This window comes from Anser brachyrhynchus (genome assembly GCF_964034855.1).
Source record: "Anser brachyrhynchus genome assembly, chromosome: 4".
Classification (NCBI taxonomy): Eukaryota; Metazoa; Chordata; class Aves; order Anseriformes; family Anatidae; genus Anser; species Anser brachyrhynchus.
The window spans coordinates 45,985,725-46,002,206 of NC_137698.1; the positions used below are offsets into that span (position 1 = coordinate 45,985,725).

Sequence of the window (16,482 nt, forward strand, 5' to 3'; positions counted from 1 at the left end):
CGCATGTTCTCGCCTCCCTCCTTCTTAGTGAATTTTTCCATTGAGTTTTCTGCAGCTTCTGATTTTTTATTTTTATTTTTTAATTATTCCCTCCCAGAGAGGGATTTTCCTGTATCGTTATTTCCAAGAGTTTTCTGTCTGATTTATTTTCTATTTTCAGTACTCAATGAAGCAGAAAAACAATATTAGTCTTTGGTGACCAGGGAAAATAAAAAAAGTTCATGAAGGTGGTCTCCAGATGATCTAGTGCCTCGTAGAAGCGACCGCTTTGGTCTGCCTTCGCACTGACTGGAAGCAAATCTCCGATGCCAGCAGGTTTGGCAAGTGCAGGTAAGCTGCGTTCGCTAAATGTGCTAAGAAATCACCCACACAAACATGCTCCAGCTTTGGCAGTATCCAAGCAGTGGCTATTACCACTCCAGGGAGGAAATAATTAAAGCCATTTCTTGACTCTGACAGTTTGATACTGGTGGTTTTCAATGGCAAATTACCAACATCTGTACTGCAAAATTCAGCTACTGCTGCAATTATTCAGCAGGGATAACCACAGAGGTGCTAGGACTTTTTCATTTTCTATATGTTCCCTAGTTAGATGTGACCTACAATTAAGACCTAAACTACACATGGTGGCAAGTTCGGTCTCTTGTGTTAGAAATGTAAATGAAACCATATGGAAAACTTAATATACTGTGAAAAACTCAATAGCAAATGCATCAAAGACAGAAAATGAAAGACTGGAAAAACATCTGAATGGGCTTCTTAATCATGTAAAAATTTCAAGTTTGCAGAGCAATTCAGAAGTAAAATTTATACAATTCATTCAATTCCACAAAAATGATGTCTTTTCATTCCCACATACTGTTCTAACTGTCTTGCATAGTAAACACAAGTAGAGTGTGACTGTACGAGCTGAAAACTCACGTCTAATGTCCATGGCAAGCAACTGGAACTCTTAATTGCTTTTGAAAGAAAAATGTAGCTAAAAGATAAATAATCTAGTCATATATAGAACTCAAACTCAAATATTTCTTTTTAAATACTTGCTAGAAAAGGGAATACAAATCTGAGCGGAAGTGAGAGGCTACGACATGAAATATATTTCTAAGAGAGAATTAGGTTTGAATTCATCATAAAATTACTGCTTTATTATTCCACTGCTTCTATTGTAGCTGTCTATCAGGGTTTTAAGTTATAATCCAATTGGGTCAAGGATTTACTGATATATGAAACTTAGTTTAGTTTGTAAAGTGGCACTCAGTCTTCAGCTTCATATCACTATTGTTTAAGCTTCAGAACCAGATCAAGGTGTAATATAACTGCTGTTAAAACGCACGGTCAGAAGGATGAGGGTTTCCTTTGTGTTTCATGCTCTCCTGGCTGGGTGGGCTTTCACACTGGGCAGCCACAGGTGTGCAGACTGCACTGATCCTGCCCCAAATACTTCACTGCTGAGAAAGGAGAGGGAAATTATCACCATGCATCAACCTCTTCTTGCCATGTACCTATGGTTCTGATGCATTAATACATAAGGGCTGATTCCCAGCTTTAGATTTGCAATAAACATTTTACATGAACTGTGTAGTATGGGATAAGAGACAAGTCGGAAGGAGTTACTTTGCATGACTATGGGCTGAAAAACAAAACAAAACAAGAACAACAACACAGAGAAATCTGCATGTTGTAAGCAAAAAGTGTAAGAAGAGTTTGCATAAAAAACAATTTTCTCTCATTTCAGTTGTGTTAAGGCCAAACAGTAGTAAATTTTTAATGCTGATGATAGTTATAGTCTTTATGGCGTTAATCAGGCTGTGGCAAAAATCATCTGTAGTCACTAAACAATTAAATGCCTACTTCCCTTTAGAAAAGGGAGAAACAGTGTTGAGCTCCTAGGAAATCAGAGCAAGTTTCTCAGAGGTAGCTATTTTAGGCTGCTCAGAGGGTTCTTTGTGAGTAAAAGGATGAAGATCTTTGGTGGACAAAGGTAGCTTGTTTTTTATTTTCCTGTTTTGTTGTGGTTATTTCAATTTAATTTAGGTATTATAAGTGCCAATAAATCTAATAGAACATTTAAAGGATCATAGGCATTTATATTTTGAAATTGATAAGGAAGAGAATGTCTAATTTTAATGATGCATTATCATTGCAATAATAAAGCAATTTTCGGTCCTCGTTGCAAGCAGAGTGTTGTGCTGGCTATGTTCTTATCAATGGGCCAAAGGATGCTAATTTAACCAATGTCCCCATCATGCAAATCCTACTTGTAGACCTCAGGAAAGAAATAGGTCACTAAATTTTTTGTGGTAGTACTGAATCCAAGTGCTGTGAAGCGAATTAAATGCAAACTAAGTAGACTAGGAAATGTTTGTAGTTTTGAAAAGCAAGGGCAGCTGCTGTATATGCAGTTGGATGTAGATTATATAGAAGAAAATACACATGTAAATATCTTTTTTCATTCTGACTCCACATTTCACGTGAGCATTCACAGAACAACTCTAGATACTATATTCTCATCAGCAGCACCTTAAAACGTTGTCATGACTTATAGCAGTGAGAAACATAGAAATCAATATTGATTGGCCACTAAATTAAGAGTAATATGATGGCATAGCTTCCAGGCAAATCCACAGTGCCTTGATTTATGAGCAGGTCTGGGAAAAAGGGGTAAGGATAAGGTTTAAAAGGTATAATAATTTTGTGATTGAGATTTTTCTCATGTAAGACTAAACTAATAGTTTAAAAAGAGGAACTGTGTGAGTGCAATGATCTAAAAGGAAAATTTTGTCAGTCTCTAGGCTGTTTGAGAGGAGTTTTAGCCTCTTACCAGAGTACTGAGCCATTTCACTGTGTATTGGAGTCATCAGGGAAAATACAGCATGAAGCTAATAGTAATGAGAAAAGAAAATGACTTTCCTGTGATGCAGGTTGGAGCGAGCATAAGTTGCATCTCTTTTTTGTCATGTTGATCTTTTGTTTTGTGTTACTGCTGGGTGTATTCAGTTCCAGAAACTTTGCAAGTATAGCTGTTTATGTATAATATCTCCATTTAGGGAAACCCACCAAAGTAATTTGAAGTGTATTTCTCCTAGGAATCTATGTAATCCAACATTTATTTTTACCTGCCTCTTGATGATCAGGGACAGTCATTTATATATATTTATATATTTTTAATCAGGTTGGTTTGTGCAACAAGCTATATCTGACAGCCATATCTAACATGTTTGTTTGAGTGGAGCCATGTGCGAGTTGCAAAGCAGAGAACCCAACCCACTGTGTCACTAACTAAATCCCAGGGCTTTGTATTTCCACATATTTTTGTTTCTCTAAGGCCAGTGAAGAGGAAAACTAAGGGAAATCACAGAGAATGAATGCCATAAGGAACTGTTTCTCATCTGGTCATGTTTACACAAAAATACAGAGAATTATGCCTTTAAAAGTTCAAGTCTTAGAATGCAGATTTGTGCTTAGCAGGCATAAGTCAAGAAGTCACTTGCAACAAAACTGGTTTGTTTTTTATCATCACTCGCAATATCCTGATTCTCTGCTAGCTATTGCAAACAGTTTGGTGAGCAAGCAGAAGAGATGTCAGTGGACAAGGTATCACTAAAAAAAATTCTTGGCCATTGCTAGGTAAAGGCATGACTTAGTACAGAAAAGTATGATTTAGTCACTGAATCGATTTTTAAAATAACATTTCTCCAAAGGCAAGAAACAAACCTTAGAAAATATATTTATATCTGGTGATAGAAGAAACTAATATTTTTTTAATCTGAAAGTGCAAAATGATAATTTGTATTTTCTGAACATTATGAACAAAGCCAGACAACTCCATAGTTTTTGAAGAATTTCACTGATAGTCTTCTAACTGAAGGATGATCTCAGGAGAAATCATCCTCTCCATTCTGGATTTTAATTTTTGTTCAAGTGTTAATTTCTAAAAGCTGGCAAGTATCGATTCTCTGAATTCAAAAAGTTGAATTTTTGAAGGTTTTGAAACTTAGGAGCTATAGGATTTGGTGCTTGAAATATTCAGTCTTGGAGTTTTGTCAGGAGTCTCCAAAATTGTTCTTTGTTTCTTCAGTCAGCTGTAAGGGATGCTAAGTTCTCCTAACAAAAAATATTTGAGCAGCATAAAGAGTTCTTGAGAATGAAAAGAATTTTCTTGAATACAAATAGTATTTTTCACAAAACGCTTCAAATTTCTTTGTAGCTTTTTCTTACTGTTCACTCATTTACTTCATCATGATTATGGCATCAGTGTGATGATTTCCTTGGGGAACCCTGTCTTCAAGTTTCAGGAAAAAACATGGTACAGTTGAGTTTATGAGAAAATTGCTTGTGCTCTAGACATGACACTGTCGTGTCCTGCTTCTAGAAATGCTTCAGTGCTCCTTTGTCAAAGACTCCTGTTTCCTTTCTTGAAGCCTGCTGGCTGGCAAGAGGACCTGGGTCAGGCGGGCACACACCCCCAGCACGACAGCTGTGCTGCGCCCTCCGGTCCCAGCCCTGGCTACATCCAGGCTGTCTCTCCACCCAGTGCAGCAACAGCTCTTCTCTGTCTGCTTCTGGTCCCAGGACTGCCTGATGCGTGATGGCATTGATTCTTTCCCTGGGATTGCTTTAGTGACTATGACAACAGAAATGTGATATTTATTCATACACAGAAGATACAGAAAGAGCAGTTGCGACACGAAGGTACAAGGATAAATAAGAGCTGCTCTCTGCAGCTCTGTGTCAGGACTGGAGGAGTACATGGCAGTGCTCCTGCAAATGTTTGCATGTAGATTTAACTGGGCAGGAGCCCCCAGACTTTTGTGCAGGCAAAAACATTGCCGTCTTGTGATCTGTAGTTAACACGGACAACACTAATAAACTGCAGTACTTACTGGGATGTTTCCCTGTCCTATTAAAAAAAGGAAATTATATAATCTAATATTTCTCTCCACCGCCATCTAGTGAAGTTATTACGCTGCATAAAGGCTTTGATACTCTCAGCTGATCATTTTAACTGCTAACCATATCTTAGTTGCATACAGGACTTTGTGCAGAAAATAGAGTTTGAATGTAAAGTAGCTAATATTCATCCTTAGAATAATAGCAAATGAGACTAATAATACCAAAAAAGTTAGGTAGTGTAAGTCTAATTGTAGAATTCTAACAGTGATTACAATGCTAGAGATATTCAAGGCTTTTGAATAAAGCAAGGACTAAATATCTGCAAGCTGATAGAGTGGTTTATATTCAGTCATCTTCAACCCTCCCCCCCCCCCGAAAGTAAACGGGTTTCTTAGGGATGAAACCAATATAAGTTTAGAAATAAAAATGTAACTCTTGTGGTAAATGTATACTTTCTGTTTTGTAAACCATCCTAAAAGATTTTAAACTTAAGATTTGGTTACTGTATGCTGTTACTTCCAGAATCTTGCAGAAAGTTTATCCTCACACAGAACATCCCTTCATTAAGGTCTGAAAGGGACTCCAGATGCCCTTTGGACATTGCCCTGCACCAAATCAAGCTCATAATTAGTCCATTCCATCCCTTCAAATAAATGATCTTTTCAGTCTCTGATCTCTCCTGATCCACCTTTTGTGTGTGTGTGTGTGTGTGTGTGTGTCTCAGTTACCAGTCTGTATCTTCTACTTTAAGTTTGTATCTTCAAGTCCACGGAATGATGCTCACCAAAATCCTCAATGAAGTTCTTTGGCCTAGAATTTAAACAATATATTTCAAAAACAAACTGCTGAGATTTTCATTAATTGACTATGCTCAACTATGTCAAGCAAAAGACACCGTGGGTGTATTCTTTTTTTCCTGCTTCCTGTGCCAGGATGTGCATGTCCCCAGGTTATGCTATGAGCAGTGCCTGATCTGGAAAGAGAAAAGAAATGGAACAATTATACTTCTCCATTTCTGTTCAACTCGATGAGATTGATTTTGTTTAAAGATCCTTGGCTATTTTTGTTACTTACAAGTAGGTCAACCCATCTTTTCCTGATAGTGGAAATAGCTAAAATAGGACATGCAGCTCTAAAGTCATTACTGCCTTCATATGTCATTCAGTGAGCAAAATCTCTGTCTTAATGCTCCCATGAACCTCTTCCTAAAACCAGAAGCTTTTTGCAATACAAGAGCCTAAAATTAATTGAAGTTGAAAACATACATAATATTAACACAATTTAGAAGAATATATTGAGACAAAAATAATCCCTTCTGTGGCTGAAACCTGTACTTCCATTACCATAGCTGAGTGATATCTCTAAACTCTGTCGCATTCACTGTATCTCAATTTCACTTGCACAGACAGGATGGAAAAGCCTAAGTTCATACAAGGCTAATCTGTTTGCTTTTGTGTCTAGCTTTAATAGATAGATGGGGCTTATGTAATTATTTTTAGTTTTGTCCGACTGAACTTGTTATTTTCCACAAAATCTACCAGGCAACATTTACTGGCAAACTTTTGATGTGTATCCTTCAGCCCTAACTGATTAAATACTGTGTTAAAGTAGAAAGATAGGATGAGTTAACTTATATTTTAACTTGAGGTTAGCTGCTGAGATGTGTATTACAGACAGAAACTGTAGATTTATGGACGTGCTGTATTTTCTGGAGTTATGAAAAGGAGGTCAAAGGATCACAGAATGGTTGAGGTTGGAAGGGACCTGTGGAAGTTATCTGGTACAACCTGTTTGCTGGAGCAGGTTGCAAACTAGAGCAGATTTTTTGGATGGAAAGTTAGTTGGAGTGGTCCAAAACATATCCAGGTTGCAAACTAATGGTTAAGGACTGTGAGAGCTCAGAGTAAATCATTCACATTTACTCCTTTTATTTATCTGACTTGGCCTATCTAAAATGTTTAGCAGACAAATTTCCTCCCAGATATTAGCCAAGCTCAACCTGGAAGTCTAAAGTAGAGCATGAAAAAGTAAAATAGAGAGTGAAACAAATGGTCATCTGGCAACCAAAAGACAAGTCTGGGGTGTAGTAAAGTTCTGGCTATTATTTATTTGGGGAAAACCTTTTGATTAAAGTCTTCCATGGAATTGTATCATAAAGTATAAATTACTGAACAACAACTCTTAAAATTGCTTAAAAGTTTAGGGAATTCAGGAGGCTTTGAAAAATCTGATGCTTATAGTTCTGAATGAGGTTGCTATATAGAGTAATTGGAGCAATATTTAAAGAAAGGAACAAACCTTTATTCAGTTTACTGAGAAAGGGTTAAATAGGACTTAGTTGTATCTACTACTCCCCTAAGCCAAGCTGACCGAGTGATTAAGAGAAGGAGTTATTTTAGCTGTCTCTTGAGGCTGTCTTCTAAATAATCTTAAATCATATAGTCTGCACAGGCTTATTTACAATATGCCAGGATAGCCAGACAATGACCATGTTGCTAATTATAAGTAAGCAGACAGTTTGGTTCATTGACAACTTCAGTACTGATCTTTTGCTGAATAACATTTAATTTCTAGCCAAATTGCGTTTAAGTTTCTTTGTTCAAGAACTTGCCTTTCTGAGTTAGAAGCAATGACATTTGAATGCTTGATTGCATATTGCTATAATACTTACATTTATTTTTTATTGGAAAAATACCATTCTGAGTAGAAAACTACAGCCACTGTGTTATCTTTATTTACATCTTCATCCAAAAAGTTACAAGTTAATAGCATATAAAGAACCCACAATGAAGTTCCTAAGTAGCCCTATTATCAATAAACAGCGAAGAAAGTACCTTGTACTTAGGGATGTCAAGCACATCAGGAGGAAGAAGGAAGTTGAATTATGATGGCATTGCATGGTTCACATTATATTCTCAACCAGAATTCTTATTTCTTGTTTTGAAGTTGCCTGGTAAGGTTTCAGTATTAAGAAGCTCTCTTTTATTCTTTCCATGATTGTTTATGTTGGACCTCACGTACTCCAAGCTGTTTTTTTTAACTCACCCCAAAACATCAGAGTTTATGGACATTCCTACAGCTGATAAAGCAATGTAAATGGCCTTTATGTCTCAAGCTAAAAAGCAGTGTGGCAGATTAAATGGCATGCCCTTCTTTGAAAAGTGACAAGAAAGAAAAACTCCAAGAGTGCAAAGCCACTTGTTTTTCACTTTCAGGGTAAGCTGCTTGATGGATAGGTGGCTATAGAAGAGGGATGAATACAGGGCATTTTACTTAGACACAGGAAAGTTCAAGATTGATTACATACCCTAGTTTTGCATAGTGCAGCTTCTATACATAATATTAAATGCAGACTGGAGAACAAAGGTAAAATATTTCAGGATGTGCTGAATATGGATGACTGTAACATAATTATTTCCTCTTTTCAATGCATTGTTGTTTGTAATACCATGCTATAAAACTATCCTGTTGAAAAGATGAATCAATCTGATCAGGTATATGAATGCTCAGCTACACAGACTTACTGCAGATGGATTTTACAAAGCAGTACTACAGTTTCTCAATCTGCCAGTAAGTTGAATGCTGTTCTATTTCCACAAGAAAAATGTAATAAAAAATGAGACATCAAGAAATCTATGAAAAATGTGGGGGAAAAAAAAAAAAGGATTTGAATTCTAATTCGCAGTAACATAAAGTATCTGCAAAAATGGCTTGTTTTCAGTCAAACTTTTCTAATCAAGCATTAAAATGTTTTGTTTTCCTGAGAAGTTAACCTGTCCATTGTATTCTTCTTTATTCCTGCATTCCATCAGAGCAATAACTGTATTCCACCTTGTATGTACATTTTCCATTAAATATTGGAATGAATGTATATTAAAAAATCTGGTGAAAAGGGAGAAGGATATAAGCTACAAATTTTGAAGGTAATCTTGTTGCATAAGATCAGTATCAGACTTAGCATTCATTTTGTCTAAAATCATGTGTCCTATATGCATATTGACCAAGGATGAATACTTAGGAAGAGAAAAACTTAAGAAAACAATTAGTGATATTTCCCCAGAATTCTTTTCTGGCCTCTGTTGCTATGTGGCCCAGGATCTTCCTGAGCCAGAGCTGGTGTGAGCTTGACCCAACTCTTGATGGATTTTTCTTCCATAAGTTTTGCCAATCACTCTCTAAATCCAAGGAAACTTTTGGTGTTCTGGTCCTGACTGTGGAACCACCTCTATGAATCTGATTTTGGTGGGTTTCAAAAATCCAGGGCAAGTTTTGGGGTCCTGACCCTAATGAGGTTGATGGACTTCTTCTGACTGGGACTCCATCCTTGCTTCTACTTGCACAGATTGCATCTGGTACACAGGCTGCCATACAGCCCAGTTCTTCTGAAGGAATAAAATAAGTATAAATAATAAAATAAATAAAAATAAAGACTTCTGGGAAAATTATTTGATGTCTGTCCTGTCTTAGACTCATTTGGTGGATGTAAAAGTAGTGTCATAACAATCACTTAATATTTGTAGAGAAAACCAGAACTCAGCAGTATATTATTGTGCAAATTTGTATATAGGTTGCATTTTTTTATTTGTTTACTTAGAGTAAGTAAAAAAGAGGTTTTTTCTTTTTTTTTTTCAGGCAGAAGGCATAGAGATTTTGCTAATAAGGGCAGATTCTTTTGATGTCAGGCCTCACACTGCATAAAATTCATAGACTCATCATTAGTTCTTGTCATCTCTTAGGGGCTTTTGGCTTGGGGCCAAACAGTTGATATAGTAGAGAGCTTCCAGCTAAAATAACAGCCTCTGCATCTTTATCTTCCCATCCATCAGATTGCTGGTGGAAGATAGGGCTAATTTGTCACTCTATCCACTTGGAAAAGTTTGATAAATGGCTTAATTAGACTTTTTTTTTTATTAAGAAATCATATTTCTTGAGAACTGGAGGTTGGGAAAACAATGGCTAAGGAGTGAATTAGAAAAGGAAAATATTTTTTCTTCAGTAAAGATCAGAGGAGACATGACCATTATGTGAGCATGAGAAGTGGAAGGAGTGCAGTTGGTTGGAAGGAGTTTCAAGGAAAAACAAAACAAAAAAATAACAAACAACTGTTCTGCAAGCAGAGCAGTAACCTGGAGAGTGTGGGCTTGACAGTGTCTCTATAGAAGCATCAAGCTGCAGAGTGCCAATTTAAATACGCTGCCTCCCAAATTAGAGTGCATTTAAACCTCTATGTTGAGACCTCTAAAACAAATAACATGGCACCATTGTACCCGGAAGACCATCCAAAAATACAATTAAGTATATTGTTTTAATGCTTTTTAATCCAGGTTGTCATATATAATGAAGGGAACCATGCTCTTGAGGACACTCCTTGTGCTGGTTAGTGTCTATGCCAGTCAAAGTGAGGACTTCAATTCAAACCTCATTCTTTAGTTTGGGGAAAGAGGGGACAAGACCATGGCCATGTGCAATTCTTTTTGTGATGAGTCAAAGGCTGAACAAAGCAGGATCACAGTTTTCAAATATCCCTGCACAGAACACACTAAAGTTAAAAGGATATTTCCATTTTCTTCTTCTTGTGAGGTCATTTCATGGCTTATGAATAAAACACCTAAAAGGATTAAAATCAGTAATTTTGGTACTTTTGGAACTTTCAGCCATAAAAAAGGGAGAGGGAAGTTGCATTAAGTTCTTTTCCTGTGTGTTGCTTTAGCCACTGTGTTTAGATAGTTACCCCTCTACTTTACATATGTAACTATGACGTGTACACACGTATTCACACGTGTGGATGTCTGTGACATCTGGCAAATCTTAACGTGTTATATATGCCTGGACTTTGTATTTGTAACTATCTTTTTATGTAACTATGCTATTTGGGTCACCAAAAAGCATCATTCTTCTTCCTCTTGTCTGATGTAAATTAACAAGGCAACAGACAAATTTCACTCTCCACTTTTCAATAAACTGTCCAGAAATTGGATGTAGTTCAGAAATAATTTTAAGACTCCTTAACCTCCAGGCAAAAAATTATTTTAGGAAGCAAAAGACAAATATTTTTCAATTAATAAGATTTAGCATCCCCTTCTATGCAATGCATTAATATGAAATGACACTGAGGGGTAATAGGCCTGGAATTAGTACTTCCCCAAGGAAATGTCTTATCTTTTGCACTAAATTAACTGTGTCTTTCTCACACATCCTAAAGCTGTCACTTTGGGCATTCTGCTTAAGGAAATGTCTTCTGATTTAAAGTTTCTGAGAAGAAAGGCAAAACAAATGTGGTTAAACAATAATGACCTCTTACGCCCCAGTCTCCACAACCCTTTCTGAAGTGGGTAGCTGTTACCATTACCATTAAATCATTAACACTCCTCAAAGGTCACTGGGACAGATTGTGGGAGTAGCCTCCATGTGGGTCAAATCCTGGAGGCATTACATCTGTGAAAGCACAGCGGAAAATAGCAGGGTAACGAGGCAATGAATCAGCATAACACGGAACTGCATAAGGAGACTGTTGATGAGGAGTTTGCAGGCCGGCCTGCATGCAATTGGTACAACTACAACCAGAAATGGTTGCAGGTTACTGCTATCTCCTGGTGGCCTCTCTGAGACCTAATAATCACAATGCAAGCACTATACTGCAGGTATTCTCCATCGCTGCAAGCCAAGGTCACCAAAAGGGGACTTTGGGACCTGCTCTTGCTACTCTTCCTGTTTTGGCCCACCTGCTGATGGGACCCCTGCTCTTTGTGGCTGCTCTCACCAGAGACCACAGCAGGAGGGCCACGCTGACATCCAGCTCAGCAGATGTTGTTTGCTGAGCCAGTTTTGCAAAAATGCTTCATCTGTGCTATTCTGTCTTGCTCCTCTGTTGACAGCAGTTGCAAAATGCCCTGCATTGCTGTTTGTAGCTGGCAACTAGTAAGAGCTCCAAGTTGGGCCTTGTTGTAAATAAGGTACATCCTTAATGTAATAGGAAAAAATGATGTAAAAAAGTACCATTTGGTATTCCTGGCTATAGTTTTTTTCTCAGTGTAATCTAATTTATGAGTTTATATGATGACTCAGTTTTACCATCTCCTCTTAGAGTATCAGGACTGGTACCCTGTGAACATTTTCCACCTCAGGGAATGGTTGCATATGTCCTAGCTCACATGAACAGCATAATGGTCATCACTGGACCAACCGTGATGGGTGAAGCTATTCATGTGCATGTTTACAGGATCTGGTCCCAAGATAGTAACTGCCCCTATTACTAGTGAACTGAAGATAAATTGTACTTGCAGCTTTAGTTCTTCACTAGGAAATCTGATTTATCTAATTGCAGAATCTAAAAGTTCAGCAAAGTGACTACACATTGGGACATGAAAAGTGCATTTACAGGATTATTTTTGCATTGAAGGGAAAGGAAATCAAGCATTTTTTTTCCGTATAAAGAAATGTTTTAGACACAAGGAAAAAAGGAATATGTCAATCCTTGTGTTGCTGATTTGCTATTTTAAACTAAGTGAATATATGCAATATGCTTTGCTATACTTTAAAAATAAGAACTGTGAGAAATAAAACTCAATAAGTCTACAGTAATTCTTTGTTTTTATTTAGGGACAGTTGTGGATATTAATATTTTAAATTAATTCAATGTGTTTTGAGTTGCTCTGCCACTTAGTTTACTTGAAAACTAAAAACATTTGTAACAAAACAGCTAGATTGGTTTTAAGTCAAACCAGTGTAAAAGAATATGTAAAACTAATGGCGTACTTCAGACCATTAAAAAAAAAAAGAAAAAAAAAGCCTTTTGGACTATAAATGAAAATGATTTCAATTTATGTGCATTAGAAACCAAAGCTAAAACTCTACAGCTACTTCGAAAAAAAATATAAATTAATTCTCCAGAAATTCACATTATGATTCCCTCTACCCACCCACCTATGCCCCCCCCCCCCCCCCCAAAAAAAAAAAAAATTCAATATAAAGTGAACTCAAGGTCATTTCTACAGGTATTGAGCATCCAGGAGAGCTGGAATGAGTACATTGGAACTAACTGGAAGTTTTGCAACCAGGTCTTTTTTGAATCCTGTGAATGGCATATCTGCAGTTTTAACTACCTAAATCTGTTATGTTATAGCACAGAAGCAAGTATCTTCTATATTAGTCAGTCAGTGGTGAGGTCCGGAGAGTAGAGCTAATGGAAGCCCTGATCATGAAGTAGACATATAGAGCAGAAAAAAAAAAAAAATCTTTGAAGTAGATATATAGAGCAGAAAAAAATATATATATAATTGTCTTTAGGCATTTCCAGTAGGCATTTTCAATATCACAGCTTTACTGTATTGTACAACTAGAAGTGATCAGTAGCTGGAAATAGCCTTTGATGTCTCATGTGAACATCAATATGAGCATGCAGTAGTGAGTCTAAAGTGACCATGATACTAAGCTCCACATGGTCAGTGCTCTTGAAGGTATTGATCTATTTAATTTGAGGTGATTCTCAAGCATTTCGGCAGATGAACTTGGTTTCTTAAAAATGATCAAGTGTTCTCTCATCAGCAGTTTACTGCATGTAGAATAGGCTTAGATATTTTTACAGGTACATTAAGCACCATCTGCAAAATGATTGTGAATCTGCCATTGATTTGCTTTTTTATACTTAGTATCGTACACACTTTAAAAGAATCTGTTATATGTGAATAGAAAAGAACAGCTCATAACATTTTACAATTACTGTAAATAAATCATATCTAGCAGTCTGTCCTAAGGTGAAATGAAGCATATTTTTATTATTTCACCTTACAATATAGTGTGTTTTAGTCAAACCAAGTTCTTACTTGTTTTATTTAGAGCCTGAACTGAAATCATTACACTTTAGTTCTTCATAAAATGCTTGGAAACTAGACTTTTCAGTAAGGATTTCAAAATGATGTCATTCTTACACAGTTGAAAAGTTTAGACCAAACAGGGGACAGCAGAAACAAAGGGCCAGGTTCATTCAAGCATTAAAAATAGTACATGAATGGATCCCAAGTGGAATTTAGTTATGTAAGGACTTCACAATCTGATCATAGTGATGACCTGCAGATTCCTTAGCTGTAGTTCAAATTCATTTCTGGAAAGAGTAGATAGAAGCTAAAACATTCATGGCATTTTTTCTGAAATGAAGAAAATTGCCAGCCTTCCTCCTTCTTGTGACACGATAACACTTGAATAGTTATTTTAGTTATGGTGAACTCTATCCTTAGGATTGGTTGGATAAATAGGATTTTTTTTTTAAATAAATATGTATTATTAATAGTTTGATAATTTGGTTGATAGCTGTTTTCAAAGGGGAAGAATATAACACAATCAGGAAAGTGTGTGATAGTCTCTCTACTGAACTCAATAGTAATATCTTTTGGTCTTCCTGTCTAGTTCATCTATTGAGATAATCTCTGCTGAACTTTTTCATCCATTACATATTATCTACAAACTAAATAAACTCCATTTTCTTTTCAATACAGATTCCAGTTGCTCATCCAGTTGCTTCTGGACTTATTAAGGTAAGTGAGAAACACAGTGAACTTGAATGAATATAAAACTAGGAGAGAGATCATAAAGCATAGGATATGCATGTACTTAAAATTGTTTATGTATGTTTGCTTTGATCTTTAAATGTAAAACTAATGCTCATCGCAAGTTAGTAATTGCTTACCAGAACCAGATTTGCCTTTCATTGTAGCATCAAACTTGAGATAATAATAGCAGCATGAAAAATAGCTCCTAAGTTGCCAGGATGAAAAATAGCTTCTGAGGTTTTAATGTATGATGCTTTTACTCTTTTGGCTTTTGTTTGCCTTTAGAACCAGAAATGAACGTATTATCCTTTCAAATTGCTTTGATAAATCTCATTCCCTTTAGGATTAAACATTCCTGAACATCTTTATGTTTCACTGATGTCTTTCAAACAAACATAAATTAATTCTTTAGCTCAGAATTTCTACTCATGAGACGTAATTCTCCTTGTCTCTAGCATTATTATAGTCAAGTTTGTTTGTTCAAAGTGACCATCATGTTACTGTTTTGATTTGTGCTATTTGACATAGCTGGTTTGTATACTTAAGGGAAGTACAGAGATCATGCATGGCATTGAGCAGTGCAAAACAAGACTCAGATTTTAATGCTGTAGTGTCCTACAAGGGCAAGTTAGAGGGTTATATGTCAAATGTCAGTTGTAGATGCAAATCTAAGAGACTTTTTTGTGTTGAGTTCAAACGCAGGTGTAACCACCAGGTACTAGCTACTTTGTGATATGGTGTATCTCCACTGAATTAAAGCTGAGGAGAATACATGTATAGACAGGAGTTCACTCTTCATAAATACTCATACACAAACATTTGCAAAATTGTTAATGGCATAACATGACTCAGCTCTCTTGAAATAATTGAACCATGTGATTTATACCACTAATTTTAGTTGACCATGCTGTAAACTTCTGGAAGCTGACCCTATTCAAAAGAGCGTGATACAAAAAAACATTTTTTTCTGCAGAAAAGGTATCCACTGAAAATGATACTAAACTTAAAACAGTACAAGTCTCTATCAGAGTGCTGCAGTTCCACACAGCCAAGTATTCATCTGGTTTTATGGGCCTGCTAGGTGTCACTTGACTTTTTTGGGGTGTGTATTTCTTAATGTATATTTATGTGGACAGCGCCGATCTGATTGTAAACAATATAGCTGGCCAGGCCAGCTGGATGGTAAGGAAGCAATGGCCACAATTGTGAGTGATGTAGGTGTTGTATAAAAAAGCACCCAGCGTGTGCTACTGGTCTTCCGGGGGTGCTGCAAGTGGCCACTACCACCCCAGCACATGGTGGGAATCATTTGGTATAACTGGTTTTCTCACTTGCAACTTCTGTTTAGGGGCTCTGGAGCGGGAGAGACATACAGGGAGGATCTGAAGGACGCAGTGTCTGTGCCTGGCACCACTCTGCAGGGCAGCTTTTGGCCAAGGGGCCTGTGACAAGTTGGGTTGTCCAGGCTGCCTTTGGGGGAACCCAAAGAGAGCTGAGCATTTCCCAGGTTTCTTCACTGCACATGAACTTGGCGTCCTGTGAGCTGACCCAAGCAGACAGTGGTCAGCCAGTGAATTTGGCATGGAAGAAGGTGGTTTTGCAGGGCAACAGTTCACCAGGGGTGACCTCTCTTTCTAGTTCCCTGGAGATATTTGTTAATCAGCCACAATCCTTTTGGTTGTCTGGCCCTCAGTTTTGGCAAAACAGTTTTCTGACATGGCTGAAGTCAAAATATAAGAATTTTGTGAACAGTTCAGGCTTTATATTATGAGAGTTTGCTGTGAGATATCTTGCCTAAAGACATTCTCCATTTTTCCTGTTTGCTTTTCTAACAGCCTACTAGACAAATCTGTAGATTTATACAAAGAACATCGAAACAAACAGTTCATATACAGTATTCAATATTAATATAGTAACTTAGACGAGGTATGCACACTCACGTAGCTGGTAAAGTGCATGAATCACAGAATGGGTGGGGTTGGAAGGGACCTCTGAAGATCATCTAGTCCAACTGCCCTGCCGAGCAGGATCACCTAGGGCACAG

General features: G+C 37.0%; 1 long non-coding RNA gene across 1 annotated transcript in view; it reads left to right on the forward strand.

The window, feature by feature from the left end:
• The window catches only part of LOC308194990, a 35,604-nt gene extending 21,180 nt beyond the window's left edge, over window positions 1-14,424 (forward strand). The window contains exons 7-8 of the long non-coding RNA XR_013951121.1: window positions 161-330; window positions 14,385-14,424. This is a non-coding gene — a long non-coding RNA (uncharacterized lncRNA). The remainder of the gene's footprint in view (window positions 1-160; window positions 331-14,384) is intronic.
• Window positions 14,425-16,482: the final 2,058 nt, after the last annotated feature.